This window comes from Pinus tabuliformis, chromosome 8 (assembly GCF_031772625.1).
Source record: "Pinus tabuliformis cultivar Carrire ecotype Pingquan chromosome 8, CPIR1, whole genome shotgun sequence".
NCBI lineage: Eukaryota > Viridiplantae > Streptophyta > Pinopsida > Pinales > Pinaceae > Pinus > Pinus tabuliformis.
The window spans coordinates 911,719,728-911,747,117 of record NC_142294.1 but is presented as its reverse complement, the minus strand read 5'-3'; the positions used below and the strand labels follow the sequence as shown (position 1 = coordinate 911,747,117).

The window sequence follows — 27,390 nt, the reverse complement described above, 5'->3', positions numbered from 1 at the left end:
GTTGAGACGTGATGATTTCCAATCACAACCAGTTTGTTAGAGGTATTTTGTAGCGCTTTCGATCAAATGTGGTCTTCCTTCAGGAAGCCAAGCTAGCCGGATATGGACTTTGGAACCAGAGATAAACTATTATTGGAATGGACCGTTTTGGGCTTCAAAGCTTTGCCATGGGAATGGACAAGTGGTGGCAGCCCTTACTTTGTCTTTACACAGCTTCATGATATCTTTTGGATCGGACCCAGCGGATTGGTGTACTTGGGTCACTCTTTGGTGCACTTGGGTCACTCTTCTGATTAAGGACCAAGTGATTGGTTTTTGGGTGATGTCCACTCCAAACCTCAATTCAGAATGGGCTCCCCTTTGGTACTAGATGGCCTCCTCTCTCCCAACTACTACGTGGATTTTTTATGGGGATTTTAAAAGGCAGAGTGGAATGGTGACCACAGCAAAGGCGAAGGTTGCCTCCAAGGATTTTGTGCTCAGCAAATCAAAAAAGCAGACTTAGTGTGGATGCAAGGGTACTCGTCAAACAGAAGGGGCTCTATTGTGGAGGTGGGTTAACTTGGACCCAGGGTTGGCTCCCCGAGCACGCTCAGAGCGGGAGCGAATCGGGAGCAACCCAGGAGCGTAATCCCATAAAAAAATTCGCTTTCACAAAAATTATCACAAAGATGTTCCAAATGCAAAAAAAATTCAAAGAAACAAGATTTTTTGAGTAGGGCAGCCTAATATTCAAGCTTATGGCCCTAGTATTGATATGCAATTCATGGTAATGTTAAATTCTTAAAGTAAAAGTGACATTCTCCTTTAAGCATTTTCATCCTTTTACTTAAGTTTTTAACATTACCATGAAATGACTCAGGGTGTTTGAGAGTGGTTCCAACCTCATTAGATTTCATAAGGAGAAAGTAAAATTTTACATCTCACTCAAAATCCAGCAGACTTATCAGTTTTTCAGGATTTCAAGATTGGGGGGGTTGCAACGTTTCCATTGGATTTTGTCATGTACTAGGGTATGGGACTCGTATCTAATCAAGAGCACCAAGCCCTCTATGTACCTTCATGTTAGTGGCATTGATTGTCAAACTCCTATATCATGACCCTACTAAAAATGTACCCAACTCAAACAAAATCTTGACTTGACATGCTACATTTTTTCTATCTTATGTTAATTGCTAAGAGGGCGATATTAATGACAAAGATCCCAAGATAGGCAATGGTTTTGATGATATGTAGCTATTTGTTGTAGCATGATTTTTTGGATGCTAGAGACCATCCAGAGCCTCTTTGTTGATATATTTTCAATTCAAAGATGGATTACACTCTATGTTATTTTGGTTATGTGCACCCTTACATGCTATATAAATGAGAACTTGTAACTTGTGGACGTGGTTGATAAAGATTATAACTTCTAGATGATAGATGTTATATGGTGTAATCCATGTTTTTATGCTTTTTATATCTAATTCATCATTCTACATGTTTTTGTTGACATATATGCATCAAAATATATAAAAATATATATTATATAAAAATTCACTCCTAATTCGCTCCCAAACCGGGAGCTTTTGAAAATGTCGCTCACCGCTCCCGCTCCCTGTTTCCATGTAACCTTGATTGGACCAGCTACAGACAAGGTCGGGATAGAGCTAAGGTGAGGTTGGATCATTTTTATGGTCCTAGGGAGGAAATAGCCTTTTCAGGCCAACTTCATCCATTCGATGTTCTAATGAATTTGACAAGTTTGTACCATCTTCTAATTTAGACTTTGATTTCTCTAGGTTGGTTAGTTGATGCACCATCACCTTCAATGTTCAAATTGAATGCATCTCATTCAAAGTTGGTAGATTTTCAAGCCCTTATTCAATGATTTTGGAACCTCTCTCACTACCCATTGAGCACTTAGGGGTGGATTGTTTGGTAGAATGTCGTTGTTTGTCATATTTTTAGGTTCATAAGAAGATGGGGAAGGATGATGGCTCGCAAGTGGAAGAAAAAATTAGAAGTGGCAAGGTAGAGACTAGTGGACATTTGCATCTTTCTCCAAGACAACATTCAAAATGTCACTCTTCAAGAGGAGGCAACAAAGTTGGAGATCACGATGAGGTGATGTGAGGATTATATAAACAAGGGCGCCAAGGTTCATTCTTGCCTCTACTAGATCTAGAAGTGGGATGAGGGGTCCAAGTTTTATTCCAACTTACTTAAGCTGAAAGTGGTTGTCGACAAGGTAAAATTGGTCTTCATAGGGTAAATGGTTCTCTAGTCAATGACTTTGCAAAATGTTGAGGGGCGTTTAGTGCTCATTTTCAATGTACTTTTTCTCCCTATGATCTGATGGATGGAATGCCTACTACTTGTGATGCTTATTAAGTTGTCCCTCACAAGGTCTCTACAAGTGATCCAAACAAATTAGATAAAGATTTTGCCAGAGATGAGCTTATCAACACCTTGCCCTCAATGCAAAATGGAAAGTCCCAAAATCTACATCATTTGCCATGTAAGTTTTGGTACATGTCAGACTCCATTGGTGCTTATTTTTGTTGTCTAGCCATGGAAGTCTTTTCTTTTGATCGTATATCAGAGTTTCTTAATCAAGGGTTGGTTAAAATCATCCCCACAAATGCAACCAAAGATTTCAATGCCAGCCAACAGTGTATTACTCCACTCACAGATGCCTATAAATCATGGCCAAACCTTTGGTAATGAGGATATGGTCAAGAACTAGATACGTAATGTGGACAAGCAAATTGGCTTTATACAAGGGAGGTTCAACGTAAGCATTATGGTTTGTATCTAAGATGTTATGGAGTGGGCTCAACAGTCTAGTTAGTAGTGCCCTATGATGGAGATTGAGTTCAACAAGACATATTACCAAATTAATTGGTCCTTCATCTCAAATATGTTGTCATGTGTTTTGGTTCATGTTATTGGGCCTCGAGTTATTTGTTGGAGGTTGCTCATATTGCATGGCAAGCAAGGGGTATTTTGCTCTTAGATGGCTCAGAGATGTTTAATAACCATTTTGCAAACGACACCCTTCTCTCTCTTAAGGCTAAATCAGAAGTTGATCGACAAAACTCTTATTTGTTTGGACACTTTTTTGCATTGCTTCAAGGGTCATGGTAAGTGCTCACAAAATTGATTATTGGCTCATTGAGTTGTATTCCCCTCCTATGTGAATTCTCATCATCTAGTCTCATATTCATCCCAGATTTATAGTTAGGTATCTCGGTATCTATTTCAAGCTTAAGTTGTTGTCAATTGTCGTGTGGGATTGGTGTCTCCACAAGATGCAAAGTAAGTTGCATGTATAGCATCATAAGGAACTCCTCTTTGCAAGGAAGTCGATTGTAGATGGACACATTGTTCAAGCCTCCCATGTGTATTATGTTTTTGTTGTTACCCCAACAAGACCTAGTTTCGACAACTTGAGCAAATTTTGATCATGCAATTGCAGTTCAAGTATGGCGGTCAAGGAGGTCTTCCTTTGATTCTGTGGGAAGTCTATATTATGTTTGGGGATGAGGGGGGGGCTTGATTTCACTGATGTTGCATCGCAAAGCAGTATTATGGTGGCCAAGTAGGTGATGTGACATGTGGAAGGTTCTCCACCTTAGCAAGTTATATTTCAACATTCAGTGTTGTCAATGCAGCATAATGACAAAGTTCATGGAACCTTTGGGTTATGAGACATTATTTCCACTCATTTAGGTTATGGGTTGCTCACCTCTAGGAGCATTTGGTCAGTTTGGAATGTTGCTGCAGGGTTGGCTTAGTGGTTGGTAGTGTAGTTAAATTGTTTGGGAACTTGCTTCAAGGTCAATTTGAAGTAGAAGGGAGCAAAAATGAGATTGTATAAGTCAATCTTGGGATGCTTAAGGAGAGTACACATCCTTTCCAACTTCATCCAGAGTACCACTAGAATAAAACAAGGGTGCCCCCTCTTTCCAACCCTCTTCAAGGTCTATATTGATGAGTTGTAGTCCTTCCTCCATGAGCACTCCAGGAGGGGAATATGTGTCTTTTACATCAAGTGTTGATTTCCCTACCTATTATCATTTATCACTTGGACTTGTTGGTCTTTGCCCTTGAGGACCGACAAAGACAAATCAACATATTGGCCAGTGCTTATGACCTTTGACAACTAATAGTCAACCTGGATAAAACCAAGTTTTTGATCTTTGATGCATCGAAGAGCTCTCTTACAAACTTACATTTCTACTATCGAGGGGCAAAGATTGAGTTCACCAAAACTTACACTTACCTGGGAGTACAGTTCACGGGTCTCGTTTGGTATGCAGTAAGCCCTCCAGCCTCAACTTCGTAAAAGGTATGATTCCCTAGCCCCCATTAGGAGATTGTGTTTCTAGTTTCAGAATATCTCGTCAAAACTATACCTCATGGAGGTGATTAGCAGACCCATGATTCCCAATGGCTTTGAGATTTGAGACTGAGCTTATTACAAATAGACTAGGCTGAAATGGAGAGTCCAAACCCTACTTCTCAGGCTCATCTGTTGCAAGTGGATGGTTCTACAGCCCATTATTCACGTAGAGTTGTATGTTCACCCGTTCTTCTTTGAGGTCATTTTCCACTTTGTCTCTTCTTTCATATCGAATATTTCAGATACTCTGCCACCACAAGAGAGAGGTACCCCACTTTGTTCTTTGTTCCTCAGATGCTCTCACTTCGGACCCCCCCTCAGGCCATACACAAGGTTAGTTCTCAAAGGTGTCTCGACTCCTCCAGTGGATGACTATCTCCCCAAAGCAACTTCCCTTGTTCAAATTCACCCTTAATGCACCGAGCCATCTCTTCTTGACTAAACAGGTACTAAAACAGGCTATCAAAGAGGACATCTGCACATTAGACATTCAAGCCACTTGGACCTCACCTCCAATGAGCTTGGGCTCGAAGATGTCCTTTTACCTAGACCACTTTTTGGAGATGTGTAATGCTCTTGGCCAATTGATCAATTGTAACGTGTAGAGTTTTCTTTCTTGTCTCCTTGTTGGGAGTTTTGTTTTGGCGATTTCTATTGTTTAGGATTTTATTGGAATTGTGGTTTGCATGCACAAATTTTAATACCAAATGCAACAGAACAAATAAAAGAACTTGTAAACAAGACCCAGTTGAATTTTATTTCAAAGAATAAGATGACTGTACATGCCTGGCATATTCTTTAGCAGACTAAACACTTGTAACATGAAGTTGCCACCTCAATCTAGACTCCAGATGACTTATCAAGCAATACTCAACATTTATGGACTTAATAGGACACCAACAGGCTATAGAATGCACATAATGGTCATTTGGCTGCTATCTCCTTGCTAGTGTCCTCGACTACAGGAATGGTTGATATAGTTTACGCATTTACACCTCATAGTAGTCAGGGTACCCCTCTTTTAGTGGCTAGTGTTGGTACTTCCAGTTGTTCAACTCCTTCCCCTTTCAATCTGGCCCCTAAGCATTAGATATTATCTCGTTGTGACTAGCACAACCCCCTTCCAAGACCCAAACAGCCCCAATCTGACGTATTGTCTCCTCGTACTCACACAAATGCTCCCAACCTCAAATAATGGCTATTATTCAATGATCAAGGCCACAATCTACCCATTAAACACCTTGTTGTCATCTTTCCTCAATAGGTGTGGCTCTCTTGTGCGTTATGGCAGCCACGAACCCACTACATACAACTCAATTACACTCTCCACAATCAGTGCAACCTCCCTATACATGTTGGCAGCCACAACAACAACCTAATTCCTCCTCCTATGCCCCCCGGTAGCCACGCGTAGCCTATAATCCTCTTCATGTATACCCATGTGGCCACGAACAACAGCGCGAGTCTCCCAGTTGTAGAGTAGACTTACAAGGATTGAGATAAGTACCTCCCAAGGGCGATTAACCATTTTTAGCATAGGCAATGATCCATCATGCTAAAATCTAGACTCGTGTGATGGAAAAGGGGCTCTTCTGGCGAGGAAAAATGATCCCAAAGACTCCTAGAAATGTTGATCTCCTTCACAGTTACCACTGGTAAGAGATTTGAATGATCTCTTCTCTAACCAGCTACGGTGGGTTCATCCACTGAATCCAATTTTCTTCCAAGGGTTTTTGTCCAAGGAAGAGATGAGGCTCTAAGCTCTCCAATCCAATATCAAAAGAGAAAAATGCATAATGGTGAGAGGGAAATCGGTTTCCTCTCTTTTAAATTCCCTTTTTCCGATTTCCGCCTTTTTTTCAACATAAATTTCTTTCCCTCTTTTTAATTTTTATTAGATTCCTAATGTTCTTCCATCACTTTTATTATTGTCACTTCATAAAGTTTTCCTGACCCATGACGTTTATTTATTAATTGATGCCCTTTATTAATTTCTCCATTGCGACTCTAGCCCGCGAGAGTTGAAATTGAGCTAGTGAGTTATCTCTCTGGCAATCATTCAAGAAAGGACATTACAATCCCCCCTTCTCGAAATTGATTGTCCTCAAGCAACTGTAGACTAGGGTGCTGCAAAATTCTTCTCCCTTCCATGTAACATCTTTTGAGGGTAACCCTTTCCATCTGATGAGGTACTTTCGAATAGTCTTGTTCCACAATTTTCTCTCACTTACTCCCACAATCTCTTCAAGATCCAAAATCAATTGCCCTTCCTCGTCCAATGGAGGAAGCTCCATGGAGGAGTTAACCTATTGTCCCAAAGCTTTCTTCAGGCAAGAGACATGAAAATACGTTATGAATTCCTCTCCCCTATGGTAACTCTAACTTATATGCCATCTCCCCCACTCTCCTGGATATTAGATAAGGACCAAAAACACAAGGCTTCAATTTTTCGGCTTCGCTCTTCTTAACTGAGGACTATCAAAACAGCTGTAAACTCAGGAATACCAAGTCTCCAACTTCAAAGTTGTGTTGTTAAAATTGGCAACTAGGACCAAACTCCATGTGGGTCATCTTATTTATGGCAGCTGATATTTTTCCTTGATTCCTCTCGTCGAGAGGTGTAGGATTGATCTAACGATCATCCGATTCCGACAAGTATTTATGGAGATATGAATTTATTTGTATTTACTTGACAAATTGTCAAGGTCGGCCAGCAGCTAAATGTGTGGCACACATGCCCAGCATATCATATAAATACAAGTGAGGTTGAGTCATTATTCAATCATCTCATCTCACTCATTCTTCTCTCTCCTTAGCATTGGGTTTATACACAAGGAAGAGAAGCTCACACATGGGAAGAAGGAAGACACTGAAAGGCAAAGAAGGAGGACGCTGAAAGACGCAATTTGGAGGACGCAGAAGCTGCAGGTCATCTCTTTGACCAGCGTTGACCAGCATGGGCAATTCAGGGCTGCGGTTTTGGTGTGGCTGCCTCTCCTAGGCAGGCCGCAAATTCTGGCACAAAAACTGAGGCATTCTGACCTCCGGTTTGACCAGGGTTGACTGCCCTAGTTTAGGGCAGCAGGCTGATTACAGTTGACTGTTGTTTGACTGTGTTTTGGGGTTGTTTGAGGGCTGCTTCTTCTTGTTGTTGAAGGACTAGATGACCGGGAAATTGACCAAACATATTGAAGGTCAATTTCACCTTGTTTGACCAGATTTGACTTTGCTGGTTAGGGTTTGTTGTTGCTGTCATAAAATTACAGATTTCTGAATTTGTACTATTTCTCTCTGCTGAACTATTGAAGATTAAAGAAGAATTGATCAAAGGGTTTCCCCGAATTGGGGTTTGTCCCTGGCTAGCCGCCACATTTTCTATGTCTTGTCTTGGCTTGTTTTCTGTCGATCTATTAATGTTCTATCAGCATTTTACTTTATGTTTATGTGATTGCTAAACAGTGGCTAATAAGAAAAAATCGAAGTAAACTGCACTAAGCATAGAACATACCATAAATTAACATGTGTTCTATCCTATGTTGATCTGCATGTCTTTTAGAGATTCTAGGCAACCAGTAAGCTCTCTTTGAGCCTTTTGGGGATATCCTAATTCTCCTTAATCCAATCCTTGGCTTTGGGTGCCCTGTTATCTCCAAAACCCAATTCTACAAATGATAAGGCTTCTTATGCATACAAGGCCCAGAAAGGAGTCATACCTGTAGACATGTGGTAGGTGGTGTTATAACATTATTCCCCCAAGTGCAGCCACTTAATCCATGTCTTTTGCTGCTCAGACATGTAATAACGTAAATACCCTTCCAACCATTTATTTACGATTCGGATTTTCGTTTGTCCATCAGTCTGTGGGTGGTAATTGGTACTAGGTGTAATTTTGTGCCAACCAATTTGAAGAGTTCTTGCCAGAAAGCATTGAGAAAACGGTTGTCCCTGTCACTGACAATGAATTCTGGTTTACCATGTAGTCTGAACACCTCGCTGAAAAATAAATCTAGCACCTGTAACGCTGAATAAGCTGAAGAAATCACGTAGAGGTGTGCAAATTGGATTAGTCGGTCTACCACCACATAAATACAGTATTTTCCTTGCACCTTGGGCGGTTCTGTAATAAAGGTCATCGATACACTCCCACTTTTCTTCTAGAATACGGAGAGGCTAAAGTGATCCTATTGGGTGAAGGTGTTCTGTTTTATTTTGCTAGCACGCTATACATTCCTTCGCATATCCCAATACATCCTCCTTGAGGCCCTTCCATGAGAACCTCTCTCTCACCTGCCTATAGGTTTTAAGATAACCTAGATGCCCTGCTAGAGGTGTGTTGTGCACAGCTCTAAGGATCTTCTCTTTAAGTCTAGATTTGGGAACCAAATAGATCCCCCCTTTGTAGTAGATAACATCATCCACCACTATCTAACGGTCATCATGTACAATCCCATCCATTATTTCACAAGCAAACATGTTCTTTGAATAATCTACAAAGAGACTCGCTTTCCAATCTTCGACAACTGCATTGAGCAAACATACAATGGGCGTCCTGGAGAGGGCATCAACAACAATATTCTTCTTTCTTTTTACTTATTCTATATAAAAATCTAATGCTTATAATTTACTTACCCACTTTTGTTTCTTTTCATTCAAATATTTATGTTCCAGGTAATACTTCAGACTATTATGATATGTTTTGACTATGAATTCGCCACTTGCCAAGTATTATCTGAATTTGATCAAGGCATGCATGATTGCAAGCATTTCCTTGTCATATATGGAGTAAAGTCTCTCAGCATCCCTGAGTTTTCTACTCCCAAATGCTCTCAGGTGCCTATTCTACATTAAGACTGCACCTATGCCTTCCTTTGATTCATCATATTCCAGCACGAAGTGCTGCAAAAAATATGGAAGAGCTAAAATTGGACATGTACTCATTGTTTCCTTCAATTTGTCGAAAGTTTTTTGTACAACTGACCACCAAAATGCCCAATTTGTAAGTTTTGTTAATGGTGCACCCAACTATGAAAACCCTTTTACAAAGTGCCTGTAGTAGCTACATAAACCATAGAAGCTCCGCAACTCTGTAAGATTCTTGGGAGTAGGCCAATCTAGAATTGCCTAGATCTTTTCCTGGGGCACCCGTACCCCCTGTGCACTAATCATTTGCCCCAAATACACGATCTCCATCAACCCAAACTCACACTTTGAAGCCTAGGCATACAAGGATTGTTCTTACATTATCCCCAAAATCTCCTCCAAGTGACCCAAGTGCTCCTCCCAAGCACGGTCGTAAATCAGTAAGTCATCAAAGAATACCAACAAATGGTTACATAGCTGCTTACTGAAAATATGATTTGTGAATGACTAGAAAGTAGTTGGCACATTAGTCAACCTAAACAACATGACTAAGAACTCATAGTGCCCAAAATGGCATTTGAATGTTGTCTTACGTACATCTTGCTCCCAGACCCCAATCTAATGGTACCCTGATCAAAAACCTATCTTGGAGAAGAACGCTACCTGATGCAACTCGTCTAACAATTCATCGATATGTGGGATATGATACCTATTTTTTTTAGTTTTCTTGTTTAAGGTCTTGTAACTAATGCACATTCGCATTGTGCCATCTTTCTTCTTGACTAATACTACCAAGAATGCAAAGGTGCTGGAGCTGGGCCTAATGTGACCCATGTCTAGTAACTCCTTATGGCTTTTTCAATTTCATCTTTGAATCTCTTAGGACACCTACAAGGATTCGTGATGACCTGTTTTGCTCTCTCTTCCAACTTAGTGGTATGCTCAAACCCTCTGTCTGGTGGTCGTCGTGGAGGAATCTCCCCAAAACCTTCCCATGCTTATCCAACAGGAACTATATGTTTGGTTGATGCTAGGTGGTCTCTTAAGTGTTAACGAGGCACTTTGCTTCTCATGCTACTTCTCCATGTTGAAAGACCTTTTCTATCCCTTTTGCTGAGATTACTCTTCAAGCACGATTCGACATGCCCCTTAAAACTACATTTTTCCAATCTTTCCCTTTAAATTCCATCTTCAGAATCTGATAGTTGGTGAGGATGTCCCCAAAGGAGTATAGCCATTGTACTCCCAACACCATATTTGTGTCTACTAAGTCATCTACGTAAAAATCATCTTTTAATGCGTAGCTACCCAAGTTGACATCTAACTAGGGAACTCTGCCTGTGCATGTAAGATTATACCCATCTGCTACTATCACATCAAATCCTTCTAATTCCTCAGTGGAAATGCCCCTTTTTCTCACCAAAGCAACATCAACGGAATTATGGGTTGCCCCACCATAAATCAGTCTTGTGATCCTCTAGCCCTGTATGGTCCCCTTGACTCTAAAGGTGTAGTATCGTGGAAATCCTAAAAGTGTGCCAATAGCCCCACCCTTCAAATACAGTTGTGTATCCTCTCTTGTCTCCACCTATCGCTGCTCTTCTTCAGTTATGCTCTACTCAACATCCTGGTCTGGTCTTGTTTCTTCTTCTTCCTCCTCACTATCTAATAGTACCTTGATGTAGTGCACCTTCCTTTTTCCCATACATCGATGCCCAACCTCCCATGGTTCCTTGCAACTAAAACATAGTTTTTTCCGTCTTAATTCATTTCGAGTGACATCATACATCATAGCCTTCCCTGTTCCTCCTATCTGGAATGGCTTCTTGTCCTTGTTCTTTTGTGGGATGAAAGGTTTGAGAGGAGCCTTTGTCTTTGACACTGCCTCCTCCATGTCTAGACTCTTGATGCATCCTATAAAGTAGTTGCTTTGAAAGCTCTGACCCAATAGCAAAGGGGTTCGACAAGACCCTCAATGAACATGATCAATCTTTGTTCAAACACATCAGTTAACCTTACCACCGTCTTATGAAACTCTGAAATGTAGACTCTTGTTATCGTTGTTTGTCTGAGCTGAGTCAAATCCTTGAAATACAATTCAGGATCTTTCATGCCAAATTGGTCCATCAACCTTCGTGTGAACTCTATCTAAGAAGCGATGTTATGTCCCAGAGTCACCAGCCCATGGTACCACCACTCATGAGCTTCTCCTTCTAAATGTCGAGTGGGAAACTTCATGGCCTATGCTTTGGTCATGGGATTTAGCTAGAAATAAGTGTCAAGTTTTTGAACCCAAGCTTTGGTTATGGAGCTTGATGACCCATCAAACGAAGGTATAGACAGTTTTCCCACCTTCCTTAACAAAATAAAATTTTGGGACCCTTGTATACCCCTATTAAAATCCCTTGGTTTGCTTATGCATTTGATCAATCAAAAGTCATATAATGCCATAGCTTGGAGGAAATCCTACCCAAGCGACTCATATTCCCGTGGGTATTCATCAAATCCTTCATTCTGACCTGTTTGTCCCTAGTTCCCTGTCTGCAGCCCATCTCAAAACTTAGGTAGAAGAGTTTTGGGGATTGTTCCACTCGAGGTACCTTGGTTATGTCTCCCACTTTTTGTTGCCCAAGCTGATGGGAGTTACTACTTTCACCTCGTTCCTTTATGACCATTGGAACCACCTACTCCATGGTTGCTTGCATGTTGCCTCTAGTTGTTTGTTACCAATTGTGTGATCAGTTGAACCAATTGTTGTTGTCCCTGAGCTAGATCATTCAATATATCCAAGGTATTGTTCCCTGGTTGTTCATTCTTGTCCCCCATGTTTTCCCCTTCTTTGAAATTTGATTCTGTTGGGAAAGGATTATCTCCCTTTTCCCGTTGTCTTTGGTAAGTGACATATTGTGTGCCTTCAAGAAACATTCAATCACGCAACCCATAAGCTAGCAAAATTCCCAGCTCTGATATCACTATAATGCTCTTGGCGAACTAATCAACTGCAATGTGTATACTTTTCTTGCTTGTCTCCTTGTTGAGAGTTTTGAGTGCATGCACAAATTCTAATACCAAATGCAACAAAACAAATAAAAGAACTTGTAAACAAGACCCAAATGAATTTATTTCAAAGAATAAGCTAGTTATACATGCCTAGCATATTCTTTAATGGATCAAACACTTGTAACTTAAAACTACCACCCCGATCTAGACTCCATACAACTTATCAGGTAATACTCAGCGTTTATGGACTTAATAAGACACCCAACACCATGCATGGAATGGTCATTTGGCTACTATCCCCTTGATAGTGTCCTTAGGTATAGGAATGGTTGATCTGGTATGTGCAATTGAACCTTTCAACAATCAGGGTACCCTTTTTAGTGGTTGGTGTTGGGACTTCCCAGTTGTTCGACTCCTTCCCCTTTTGATCTAGCCCCCAAGCAACAAATACTATCTCCTTGTGACTGGCATGGCCCCCTTCCAAGACCCAAACGGACCTAATCTAACTGATGTTGTCTCTTGGTACTCAAGCAAATGCTCCTAGCCTCGAATAATGGTCGTTGTTCCTTGATCAAGGTCACGATTTGCCCATTAAAGCACCCACTGTCATCTTTCCTCAACATGTGTGGCTCTCATGTGTATTATGGTTGCCACAAACCCGCTACATACAACTCAACTACATTCTCCACAGTTAGTGCGGCCTCCTTATACACATTGGTAGCCACAATAGCATCCTAATTCCTCCTCCTATGCCCCCTAGTAGCCACGTGCAGCCTGTAATCCTCCTCCTATATACCCACGCGACCAGGAACAGCAGCGCGAGTCTCCCAATCGTTGAGTAGACTCGCATGGAATGAGATAAGGACCTCCCAAGAGCGATTAACCAATGTTAGTACATATAGCGATCCATCATGTTACAATCTAGACTCCTGTGATGGAAAATGGGTTCCTTCGGCAAGGAAAAACGATTCCAAAGACTCCTGGCAATGTTGATCTCCTTCATAGTGAAAACTGGTGAGAAATATAAATGATCTCTTCTCCAACAAGTAGGGTGGGTGATCGTCCACCAAAACCAGTTTTCTTCCAAGGGTTTTCATCTAAGGAAGAGATAGGTTTTAATTCCTCCAATCTGATCTCAAAAAAGAAAAATTGTAATATCCCCAACCGCTTAGGAGACGTAGGATGGGGTTCCGCTAGCCTAATAATGCTACCATAGGCTAAGGTAAAAGAAAATTTAGGGAACATGATTTGCCTAGGAAAAGACATTACAAGTGCTTAAGGGGTGAAATGGGGGCCATATCTAGGCTAATGAAAAGTCATTTTCATTTTATAAAATAAAAAGTTCCTAAAGTGACTTTATAAAGTTAAAAAGGTAAAATGGCAGCAAAAGTGGCCAGTAAATTATAAAAGGGGAAAAGCGAAGAGTCTCTCTTCATTCTATCACTTGCATTTTGATAAAGAAGTTCTTTGAGAGTTTTTTTAGAGAAACATAGGATTTGAGAAACCCTAGCTTTCATTGCTAACTTCGGTGTTGAAACTATAAACCCTAGTTGATTCAGAGAGTGGAGTCACTCAAATTTCACCATTGTACTACCAAGGACAAGAAGATTTGCAAAAGATAATGGAGGTACAAAGTTTTATCGGTTGATTTTATCTTCTAATGTGAATATTTCTATCTCTCTTTACAAGTTGAGAACTTCCATGAAGATGCCAAGCTTTCAAGTTATTCTAGTGGGCCAAGTTGCTAAGAGTAGCATTATCCTTTGAGGTTGTATTGTCTTCTTTGCTAAACGAGATTACTATTGTTGGAAGGATCGAAAAACTGGTTCATAAGGCCGAGTTCTATTTGTCAAAGTGACTTTGTATTGTTATGAAGTAATGGGTCGAAGTTTCCAGCCCAAGGAAGACAAGTTTTTCTCTAAGACGAGTTTCTTTGCTTTCCTGGCTGAGTTCTGCCCAACAAAGGGGTCGATTTGACACTTTTATTAGATTGAAATCCTTCCTGTACACTGTGGGTCAAATTTATCAGTTAGTGGGCTAAGGAATATATGTTTATTGGTTGAACTGAACATGTAGCAGTGTTGGAGATTAGTATTAGATTTGGAGAAAACATGGGCATCAGTTTGCTGGACTTAGGGACTAAGGCATTCTTTAATGTGTATGGATATCAGCTCCCGAAGTCCACGATTTCAACCTTTTATGAGGGTATGAGTTGCTGGATTGATGGCTCGGCTGGTGGGTTCAAGTCACTGGAAAATACACTACTGAGCTGGTTAAAGAAGACTGATATATATGTATAGATGCTCCCAATCTAAAGGGCATGATACTCAAAAGTCATCTTGCTGAAGGGAATACTCCAGGTTCTCTTATCCTTGTTATTGCTCACTGTGTATATTTATGGCAAATTAATTATAAGCATGTTCATGCTCAGATTTATCGTCATTTACTCTTGTACCAGCATTGAATATATATATATATTCCTGAGTGCATTATAAATCAGTCATGTTTGTTGAAGAGTACTCTCATGGTGTGAAATGACCTATGTGAATATTATTTGAAGTAAATATATGAAAACTACACCTACAGCAGTGTGCCAACAAAATGTTTGACGAAAACTCTCATTGAAAATTTCACAAACAACTCAGTAATTTGTTGGAAATTCAAGGTACTTCCAGCGAGGTATCTTACAAAAATGCATAATGGTGAGAGGGAAATCGGTTTCCTCTCTTTTTATTTCCCTTTTTCCAATTTTCCTCCTTTTTCTCCAATTTGAATTTATTTCCCTCTCTTTTTAATTTTTATTTGCTTTCTTATGTTTTCCCATCACTTTTATTATTGCCACTTTATAAAGTTATCATGATCCATGATGTTTACTTATTAATTGACCCACTTTATTAAGTTCTCCATTGCAACTCTAGCCCACGGGAATAAAAAATGAGCTAGTGAGTCATCTCTCTATTGATCATTCAAGAAGGGACATTACAAGTTGCGGGATGACATCATCATCCACCCCCCCATATATGCAGAGGCATTGGATGCACTCGCTTAGGATCCCTTTGGGGCAGCATTGGGTTGGTTTTCATTGACTCTTAATTGAGGCAGACCCCCATATACCACAATTTGATAGGATCTACCAGATATGACACCCATCTTAGCTGGAGACAAAGATGCACCTCATTTTTAGGTGCCCCTTTTACCACAATCTCAATTGAGGCGGAACCCCATAGACCAGTCTGATAAGACTGTTGGAATTTCTACGTGTAACCCGTTAGAGATTCTTCCTGTACTATCTTATTTATTTCTTCCTACTTGTTCAATTACTTAACAAGTTATTTACCATGTAAACACTGAAAATAAATACAAGAACAGTATCAACACATACAAATCATCAACTGAAAGTAAACAAGCACACAACTGACACCGTTGTTTTTGGACTAATGTCCCCGGAAAAACCCAATGCGAGAAAACCGGTGCAGCTATTCAGAGGGTTTTATTATTATGCAGTTTCAGAATACAACCTGAGTGCCAGAAATGGCTCACCCAACAGAGAATGCCCTCGGCAGTAGTACCTCTCAGTCGGAGATAGATATTCCGGCTAAATCACTGGATGAACAATCCCACAGCAACAATGCAGCTTCTGCTGCTCTGCGTCACCCTATCCAACTCTCCAGCTCTCAGTCCACGAAATTCTCCCAGCGCTGCCTCTAGGCCCTGCATCAGCCTCTCTAGCCCTGCATCAGCCTCTCTGGGCTCTGCGTCAACTTCTAGAGCCTTTGCGTCAGCCCCTAGACCCTCTGCGTCTCACACGCTGGCCCTCTCTGGCTCTGCGCAGCTCCTGGCTGCCTCTGCGTCAACCTCCCTGGCTCTGCGCTAATCCTCCTAGTACTAACTCTGCCTCTTTGCTATGTATTCACTGCCCCTCGGCTACAACTCAGATCACTCACTCGATTTCCTCAGCAAACCTTGCCCCAAAAAATCGAATTCTTGATCTCTCTTGGTGTCTTCTCCAACTGACCTTCAAGCCTCCTCTTATACTTTTCTCGTTGGTCCATCAACGGCCGAGATTAAATCTCTAATCAACGGCTAAGATTAGATTTGGATTGATCCATGACTTTTGGACCATTCTAACTCAATTTTATATTAATACCCATTAATATTTTTTTTTCTAAGTTTAGACTTAAGAACTCCATTAAAAATATTAATTATTTTAATATCTCTCAAACCGGTTAAATTAAGCCCAAACCATTTCTAGGTCTTGGAGATCTCATGTGCTTTAGTCTCTCCACCAATTTTCATGGCTAGAGCACATCTGATGCTACCCCAAATCAACAAAGACAACCAGATATGCCAACTATCTAAGTTGGAGATAGAGGTGCACCTCATTTTTAGGTGCCCCTTATACTATGAGATCAAAGGACATTATCACTACCTCTATAGGGACTCGAGGGGCCCCCTCTCTACTCTCTTTTGTCACCATGACCAAAGGTGCCTAGCCCTTTTCATTAGGGAGATCTTCAACCACAGATCTTAGTTCCTACATGCCATGCCCTACTGTCATGTCCCCATTTTTTATTCTTCTTCATAGTACAACCAGGGTGGATTTCCAGGGCAGGGGATGGACAAGTCAGTGGCGCTGGTTTATGTCATCAGGGGTCCCAATGGAGTTTTGAGGAGTTTATATGGGATTTGATGGCATTCGCTTTGCATATTCCATCATCTGCACAGTTTGCCTTTCATTCCGTCGCATTCTGACAACTTTCAAACATCAACGTTATTATTGGTCATAACTTAATTAATTATGCTCGAGGTGGCATTCCGGGGAGATTAATTGATGGAACACCTCAGTGTAATAGCTCGTTGGAACCGGAACAAGAAGATCTATAGGATGGGATGCTGAGAAGAGACTTCCAGTGGCCAAAGAGAGTATGGTAGGTGATTTTCCATTTTTCTTAGTTAAAAATGACTTTAATTAATTATTTAATTAAGGAAAAATAACTAATTAGAGAAAAAGGGCCAAAAGCGACTTAAGTGAAATAAAATAAAATTAAAAGGTCACTTGTAAGGTCAATGGAGGAGCTTCTAGAATAATAATAAAATAAGATGATTCTAGAGGCTTGGGGATCTATCCATGAGATCTATAAAAGAGGAGGAGAAGGTCATTTGGAAACATCTTGGATTTTGATATTGTTTCTTGTAAGAGAGGTTGAGAACCCGATTCTCTACTCCAACAGTAGCCCCAGGAGGGAAACCTCGGGTGATCCAGTAAGAGTGGGCGAGCACCCATCTCTTCCCTTGGTGAATCCATTGAGGGTTCACAGGTTGCAGTGTATTGTTTTTTAGTTTGTTTTGGAGGCCGATTTGCGACATCATTGTAGATCTATTTGAGGCCAGCTTTTTATCCCAACTATATGGGTTGTATGTGCATGTAAAACCCTAGTTTATCTAATAATATAAAAAAACTGAGTATTTTCCTGTTCATTGTGTTATGGGATTGTAGTGCTTTCTTTGCTTAATTTTACATGGCAATCTTTTGTTTATCAATAGAAATTTTATCTGAAGAAATTTTGGGTTGGAATTTGAAGAAAAATTTTGCTTGTTCCAAATTTATTTATTTTCCTGTTCATTGTGTTATGGGATTGCAGCGCTTTCTTTGCTTAATTTTACATGGCAATCTTTTGTTTATCAATAGAAATTTTATCCGAAGAAATTTTGGGTTGGAATTTGAAGAAAATTTTTGCTTGTTCCAAATTTATTTCATTTGGGACATTACATTGGTATCATGGCATCACTCTCGGCTCAGCCTGTGGGTTTTCAATTTTCAGTTGCAGCTATTATGATTTGAAGGTTTTTCATTGAGTTGTCAAATTGATTAGAGGCCAAATCTTTTATTATTTGTGCAAATTATTAAAAGGCACATTGCAATGTGCAGAGTTGGGCGGAGTAGGAAACTTGCACTAAATTGGGGCTTTTTGTATCTTTTGGAATCTACCCATAACAATTTTGGGTTTTTCTAGGTTTTATGAGAAGAGTTCGTGGTTAAAATTTCAGAATTTTTCGGGTAGTATGCGGGTTGTAAATTAATATTCCTTCATCAATTCATTTTATTAGTGAACTAGATAATTCACACCACTTGGTGAGCTTGATCTTGGCTTGGATTTAAGCCAAACCATTTCTGAGTTTTTATGGGTTTGGTGTGAGGAGCCTCAGGTTAAATTTTCAGAATTTTTGTAGTATTGAGGGAAAAAACACCAGTTCATCTTCAGCAGCAACAACATAATTTCTGGGCAGTGCGAATTAATTATTTGGGTTATTTTGTTGGGCCTTTGCAACAGCAGTAAGGGGAGCTTGAAATTTTAAAATTTATTGGCTCATGGATGAGTCACTAAGGCAGCTCGCAACCCTTAGCATTGACCCTCTTGTTAGAAGAAATTTGATAAGGAGAATTTTTGGAGGGTTCAGATCTGGAAAAGATGAGGAGCCAAAGAAAGAGCAATCTCCAGAACCCCCAAAGAAGAGTAGAAATCAAATGAGAAGAGAGTGGATTTGTTTTACATGTCAGGAAGCATGGACACTGGATCACAAATGTAAAATTAGAGGGGGCGAAGACGTAGACGAGACTGCTAAAATTGAAGTAGCGCTGGCAAGGAACTCAAGTCAACTGATTATAAAGAAGATTGAAGGGTCCTTAATTGGACAAGAGTCTACTATAGATGAGCCCATTGGTTCTCATGAACCATCATATGAAGTTGTTGACAACAGGCCAGATTTATATTCGAGTGTGTATGGTGAGCAGTCAATGGACCCTATGGGAGACATTCGGGATGATGGGTCACCAGTGATGATTCAGCAGGAGCAGCATATGGTGGAGCATGAGTCAGCTCAGGAGGATGATATGCATAGTATGCATGATGAGCCTTTTGGGGAGAGCCAGTTGGAGGTTCATGTTGAGCCCATGATGGAGGAGGATGAGTAGCCATCCTTGGGGCCAGCCATTGATGAGGAGTAGATAGATGTGCAGACAGCTAACAGGGTGGCAGTATTTGCAGACACATGTCTTCAGGAGGTGCTGGAGTATGACAGGACAGTTTTGCAGGAGATTGGTGGATTGGAGGAGCGTGGAGTTTCCCATCAGAAGAGGGAGGCGGCAGTGCATCCATCTTTGGGTCTACCCATTGATGAGGTGCAAACAGATGTAGTGGCAGCCAACAAAGCTGCAACATTTTCAGGCAACAGCCCTCTCTAGGAGTACATAGACAGGGCTTGCAGCACAGTTTGCCCACTTTTTCCCATTAGAGGGAGAGGGGCAGGATTTCTTGGACATGTTTTGATTGACTAGGTAGAGCATCAAGAGTTGAGCATGGACCAGTATTCCTTGCACAAGTGCCCATACATTAGATTAACGAAAGATAATGAGTTGGTATCCTTTTGATGGAGTATCAACCTTAGTTCATGGCACAGTACAATAGGGGCACTTAGATGAAGGGGTTATTATATGTTTCCATGGGCAATGGGATGTGGACCAACGATTCATCAGTGTTTCAATAGCACTAGCCCAGCATCAACAAAGTGGGATTGACCTCGACCTATGCCCGAGGTTGGATTGGAGAGAGGTGATCAGTTGGTACGCAGTGGATGAAGCAACATTCACAATTGGAGTTATAGCACAACAGGAGACTTGGAGCCTTAATACGTGTTCTTGGTGGCATTGGGATCCAGGAGGATTTGTTGATGACAGGTTCAGTCAAAGCTTAGTCTAGGATCCGGGTATTGAGGGGTCCGTTCATGGTGAAATGACACAGGAGCAAAGCATCACCCAATGGTTCGTATGGGATCCGGGCATTGGGTCTCAGTTGCGTTAGGCCGCCAAATTGGTCCACAGATTTGGATTGCTTGAGGGCAAGCAATCTTGGGGCGCAAGGACTATCATGTCCCCATTTTATTCTACTTCATAGTACAGCCAAGGTGGATTTCCAAGGTAGGGGACAGCAAGGTCAATGGAGCAAGTTTATGTCATCAGGGGTCTCGATGGAGTTTTGAGGAGTTTTTATGGGATTTGATGGCATTCGCTTGGCATATTCCATCATCCGCACAGTTTGCCTTTCGTTCCGTCGCATTCCGACAACTTTCAAAAATCAACGTTATTATTGGGCATAACTTAATTAATTATGCTCGAGGTGGCATTCCGGGGAGATTAATTGATGGAACACCTCAGTGTAATAGCTCATTGGAACCGAAACGAGAAGATCTACAGGATGGGATGCTGAGAAGAGACTTCCAGTGGCCAAAGAGAGTATGATGGGCGATTTTCCATTTTCCTTAGTTAAAATCATTTTTAACTAAGGGAAAATAACTAATTAGAGAAAAATGGCCAAAAGTGACTTAAGTGAAATAAAATAAAATTAAAAGGTCACTTAATAAAATTAATGTAGGAGCTTCGAGAATAATAATAAAATAATAAAATTAGATATTTCTAGAGGCTTGGGGATCTATCCATGAGATCTATAAAAGATGAGGAGAAGGTCATTTGGAAACATCTTAGATCTTGGATTTTGAATTGTTTCTTGTATGAGAGGTTGAGAACCCGGTTCTCTACTCTCGTAGTAGCCCTAGGACAGAAACCCTCGGGTGATTCAATGAGAGTGGGTGAGCACCCATGTCTTCCCTTGGTGAATCCATTCAGGGTTTACAAGTTGCAGCGTGTTGTTTTTCAGTTTGTTTTGGAGGCTGATTTGCGGCATTATTGTAGATCTATTTGAGGCCAGATTTTATCTCAGCTATATGGGTTGTATGTGCATGTAAAACTTTATCTAATATAATAAAGCCGAGTATTTTCCTGTTCATTGTCTTGTGGGATTGCAGTGCTTTCTTTGCTTAATTTTACATGGCAATCTTCTGTTTACGAATAGAACTTTTATCTGAAGAAATTTTGAGTTAGAATTTGAAGAAAAAATTTGCTTGTTCCAAATTTATTTCATTTGGGACATTACACCTGCCTTGGGATGACTAGAACAATCACCTCATACTTTCATGTTGATCCACCGAGCAACAAATAGCAGGCAGAGTCCCAGAGTGCACCAAACAGCAAATTGGTGAGACCTCTAGTCTCTCCTCAGTTGCCCCCTCTAGGAGACAAACAAATATATTTGAGACCACTTCAGAGGTGCCAAACTATATATTAGTCCATACATCCTCAATGCATTAGACGGGTCGGCTCTAGACGATTTAGGAGCAGGGCACCTCCCGTCCATCAAATTACCACCCTAATTCAGAGGAGCAGCCAGAAATCTATATAGAGTTTCCTTCTTCCAACAGTGGATGTTAAGAGTATCCCTCACTCTTACATCCCCCCGGGGATCATCCAATCAAACCACCCAATAATTCCAAAGGAATCCGATAGCAAGCCATAACCCAATTCACCCCCCTCACCCTCTACTATCAAACTTAGGAGACCTTGACATCATTAGCTTCATCATCAGATCTCTCTCTCTCTCTCTTGACAAGCTCTTGAGTTGTCCACTTTTCGAATCCTGGAGTTAGGCTTTGCATCTTATAAATTGAGAAGGCAAAATATCATTTTTTATGTATTTTTCAGCCCTCCTTTTAGGGTTAATGTCTAGGGTTTTGTAGTTTGTTTATGTATTTTCAGCCATTAAAAAATTGCTGCAACTTCTTTCCTTATATACTTATTCAATAGCCTTTCTTTATTACATATTATCCTTGGGTGTTTTACTTAGTAGAACCCTCGAAAAGCATTTACCCTGAAAGTTCTTGGGTTATCTAATCTCCAAGATCCAGTGGAGAAGCCTTCCTTGTGGGGATAGTATCCATCCACAAAACGGTAGGGGAACAGTTATTATGGTGACAGTGGTAGTTGATCCCACTGTTTCCCTTAACCTAAAGTGCTTAGTGAGGTTTTGCACTAAGGTACTAGATTTTGCAATAACAATACACAATCGAAGAACATATAATAGATCTTGTGTCTTCATCTCTTAGCCTTCCAATTTTCAAGTTCATTCCGATCCTTCAATGTTATTTCAACACCATTGAGCAACTTGGGTAGCTTTTGCTTCAACAAATTATGTGTATTAAACTTCCAGATCCCATACTTCTTCCCATCCCACTTTGTTTGGAGAAGAGTTACACTCATTGTTGTAGATGGTAATAATGGAAGAAAAGGTTATCCTCCCATGGATCTCTTCGCTTGCTGCTAGCTATCCAAATCACTACGCTTGAGAAAGCTTTTCAAATTTCCAGGACAGAACCACTTTCTTATGCTCCAACTTTAACTTCTCAGACCAGTGACTCCAACAACCACTGCTCTTGTTGACGGATAAGGTCAGAAAAGTCAGAAGTTTTGTGTTACTAATGTAACAAGGAAAAAAATTCCTTTAGTCTATCATAATCTGGCTCAAAGATTCAAGCTTTGAAGCAAGAACACTCTGCACCCTGCTATCACCAGCACAATACAAACCAGGTGAGCTTTGTGTTGAACTTGACCACACCTACGAACTCTGATGCCACTGTTGTTGCAGACAGCAGACCAATAACTTCACTTTGGTGTGTTTATCAAAACTGTTATTAATTTAGCTGCTTTCTTTTATCTACTGTAGAATGCTTGACCACTGCTCTGCTGCACTACTCTATGAACAGCTATATCAAGCAATCTTCTGTTGTGATGCAGAAACATTCCAGTCTCTGTTATTGTTGAACAACAGTTGACATTGATGTGAAATGAATTAACTCTTCACTTAGATAAGGAGATCATCACAAGAAACACATAACTAGATATTCACAAAACAACGCTTAACATAATTGAAAATACAATACATATGCAACAACCACAGTATGTTGCTATACTGTGAAATGCCCGCTCAATGATATGTATAGCTCAAGAGCCATGATACGTATGCAACAACCACTGTATGTTGCTATATTGTGCAATGCTCACTCAACGATATATAATATATATGGCTCAATAGCCATAATACACAGGACTGTGAGACACACGTTACATGCTCATTGTCTCCATATGTAACAGGTGAAGACAAAATTACTTTGCTATCACAAAACTGAATAAATGTATAAATTATTAAATTATAGTGATCAACCTCATCCATGCTTTGTGCCTTCAAATTTACATATTTTGATTGATTAGGGATCAACTTTGACTTTACCTTCACATCACTTGATGCTTGAACTCCCAAACTTGTGCTGAGGTCAACTGCTCCTAACCACTTCAAGTTGATGTGCCTCAAATCAGTGATAAACTTTGACTATGTTAATTTGCTAATCTGCTTACAAAACATCAGAAATCGATTGTTGCCGCATCAATCCTTCTCGAAGTTTCAAACACATGCATTTGTCACAGAATTCTGCTACTGACTGCTTCACAAGATTGCACTCTGCTGCAGGGGATTTTTCAATATTTCCAAAACATCAGAAATCGATTGTTGCCGCATCAATCCTTCTCGAAGTTTCAAACACATCCATTTGTCACAGAATTCTGCTACTGACTGCTTCACAAGATTGCACTCTGCTGCAGGGGATTTTTCAATATTTCCAACGCAACCTCCCTACAAGATCCACTTCCTAACTTCTAGAATATCAAAGTAAACAATGAAAATCCTTATAGCATAGAATCTTACCAAAGGATCTTTTGTTGAATGCAATGAGAACCAATCCATTATACCATAAGATTTTGGCCAAAAGCCATCAACCTTATATACAAGAGTACGATCCTGGAGAGATCTGAAATTTAAGCATGTCAACTTGGAAGATATGTCCAAAAGCTCCAATCTCTCGATGATATAGTTTTCTCTAGAGAAGAACCAGGAAAAACTCTAGCAGAAGGAGGCTATGCAAGGCTAAATTTCTCAGAATTCACAACCTCACTTCGGGAAGCAGGCTTGAAGTTGCCTTAAGGGCCTGAAGCAAGATCTCTAGGACAGAGTGGGGGGATTCCAAAAAGCCAACTGGAGAGGGCCACAAATAAAAGGATGAGAAATGAATGGGAATGAAGAACCCAAGACAGCTACAAGAGCCATGGTTGTGGTAGCATGAGGATTTGAAGGAGCGGGCAATGCAAGTTGCAACAGCCTGATATTAACGGTATACCCGAGTCAGGGATGACATCAGCTTTGTGAGACATAGGCTTTGTTGATCAAAACCCTTATCTGTGGATCATTCATAATTTATCACTATTTCATCCGCAAATGGTATTTGTTCATATTGCTCGTAGCAAATTCCATTTTATTTATTTCTGTTGCAAGTAATTATTTGTTGTGCACAAGTTACAACCCATAATGATTGCTTCAGATCAAAGACTGATGTGTGTCACCTGCTGTTGTCTTGTCTCCAGGGTTCACCATCAGTTTCAATTTTTTGAGCATAATATATACTTTGCCTGGAAGCTCAACTATTCCTGTCAAAAATTGGATTCCATTTGTTGGTACCAATTATAGTGCCATTGCTTTCAAAAAGGCATTCTCCTGACTGACACCTTGTGGCATTTGGTTCGATGCTTGTGCCTCTGCTCTTCATACTCTGGCCCTGTGTAGCTGATTCCCAAATTAATTTCATATATTTCTACCAAAATAAGGATTACATATTTAAAGTTTCGGTGTATGCTAAACCAGGTTTCAGTATGTACTAAACCAAGTTTCACAATCTATTAAACTGTTGTAAAAATTGAGGGAGACTTAATGAATAGAGCTTCTCACTTCTAGAAAAGATTCCTTTATGAACTGAAAGCAAAGTCAAAAGGCTCAACGAATGTCATAATTTTCTTCCACACTTGAAAGAGGAATAATGAAGTAGCGTTGCTGAGAATATAATTGTCTATCTTCTTTAGTTGATTCCTGTGATCCAGGACTTTCAGCAATAAAATCTCTTGTAACAGCGATTCTGAAAGTGAAATGTATGTGCAGTAAAAAGCAGCTGCATATTTCCTCGTATAATTTAACCTAAATTATGAAACCGCGGCGACAAACCTCCACAATTATCACATAATTTCACTCAATGAAAACGCAGAGAAAAGGACATTAATCTCAAGGATTTTCACACAATCGATGCCGCTTCGTGTTTCTCATACATTAGCATTAACAGGTTGGATTCCATCCTCCAGAGATGCTATCAAATTCTTCTTTTGCGAGGCTCCATACACTTCACATCATTACAAATGAACAATGAGACTGAATCTAAAGTGTCCAGCATTTTCGTAACTTTTCAGTGACAGTGTTAATATGAGATAAAGGGACTTCAGGGACTTCATAAATTCGTAAAATTGCGTCTTCCCGACATTTCAACTTCATAAATCTGCTCCAATTTAACTCGTTAAGTGGCAATGTGGAAAGACAGTCAGTTATTTTCATTAATTTTCAGACAATAACTAGTCCAAGCATCGGAAATGCTGCCTTTAACAAAGATATTACCAAGATTCCATCAACTCATCTTCCAGACACTGCTATGAGAGTCTAAATGCCAGAGCAATGCCTTTATAAACAAATTTGCTAGAATTTCGTAAAATTATTATAATATCCTTTGGGAACGGAACAAAACTCGCTGCAAATTTTACTTACCATAATCGTTTGACATGCACTGTCCTCGCCCTATTCTGAGCCATTTCCTCATCCGACCCCGCGAGGAGCTCCGAGTGCTCCCGAAGACCTGGCAGGTCCCGCTCACAGGTCCATAAAACAAGCTGGGAAAATGCGCTGCCACGGGCTGAAATTTGAAGCTTCTGAGCGGAAGCGTTGAATGCAGTTAGGGCTAGAAGCAGAATACAAGGGCATGGGATTCGATGCTCAGATCTGAGAAATTTTCGTAGTAGCAAGTAGGTACAGGAGGAGTAACCACAACACGACACAAATATGGATACAGAACAAATATAATTAAAATATCAATATAAATATATATTAATCGAATAATTATTAAAGTAATTTGGTGGCATAATTATGAATTTTACTATACAAAATACGTGCTCATATTCTCGATTGCATTTATTTTAACTTAGGCTCTACTCCACTTATTTCCGTAGGCCTCATGAGGTATATTTAACAATTTAATGGACGGACAGCGGGTTCCCTTTCACCTCAAGCTTTCAAATTAATTATTATTATCCAAAGCGCAGGTTGTTTGGATCATTCTAAAAATAAGAAATTCAATCACAAATATCTTTTTGTTTTCAACAAAATCACGAATGACTTTGTTTTTGGTTTTTACATGGTACAATTTCAAGAATTTCGAGCCTCAACGCGTTCCTACGTAAAATACGCTATCAAATATTTAGCACAGAACATAAGGGACAGCTAGCTTTAGGATTGATTCTCGAATTTCAATTTTACAATTAAATTATTTCACACCCAATTTTACATGAGGATGAATCTTTCCCACACATAATTTTATTTTTTATTTTTTTTTAGTTTATCTATACTATATTATAGTATTTTTCTTTGTTTTAGGAAATAGAAAATTGATCTACAATCTTCAAAAATGTCTTTCAATCACGAGTTTTAAGCTTTTTTAAAAGTAAAAATCCAGTTAACAATCTTCAAAAGCTAGCAGTATAAAATCTAAATATAGTTTGTCCTCTAGCTCAGATTACAAATAATCTTCCCTCTTCAACCAATTCTTCAATGCAGATATATCCATGTTGAAGATTCAACCCTTTCTTTGAGAGTTCATCTACACCATGATTGATCTCCCTATATATGTGTGTAAAGGATATAAAATTAAAGGATTTGATAAGAGCTGAGACACTATCCTTCCAGTGTTCCAAAGAGGAAGTATTGTGAGTACTCACCTCATTTGCCCAATCAATCACATTTTTTGAATCCCCAAAAACATTCATTGAAGTAAATCCCATATCCTTTGCACATGTTAAAATTCCCCATAGTGCAGTTAGCTAAGCCTTTATGTTTGTGCCAACTCCCCCATTCAAATGTATCTTATAGAAGTAATTCCTTTCCCTAAAAATAATGTCCCCACATCCACAATTGTTGGATTGAGCAGCCCCATCGAAATAGCTCGTAGGAATATTCATATGGTTGAGTGGTAGTTGGATATTTATGTTACGATGGACATTAATCATTAAACCCATCTCTTTAAAATTGCCTACAATTTGAATGCTAGTTTTTAAAATATCA

The 27,390-nt window shown here is 39.9% G+C and overlaps 1 protein-coding gene across 2 annotated transcripts in view; it reads right to left on the bottom strand.

The window, feature by feature from the left end:
* GRL (transcription activator) overlaps positions 1-26,193 on the bottom strand; it is a 380,056-nt gene extending 353,863 nt beyond the window's left edge. Inside the window, exons 1-2 of one of the 2 annotated variants that reach the window (XM_089373054.1) lie at positions 25,825-26,193; positions 23,422-24,796 (exon numbers count right to left, since the gene is read on the bottom strand). The gene's annotated coding sequence lies outside the window, so the exon portion shown is untranslated. The remainder of the gene's footprint in view (positions 1-23,421; positions 24,797-25,824) is intronic. The other variant, XM_089373053.1, reaches the window with a different exon arrangement.
* Positions 26,194-27,390: the final 1,197 nt, after the last annotated feature.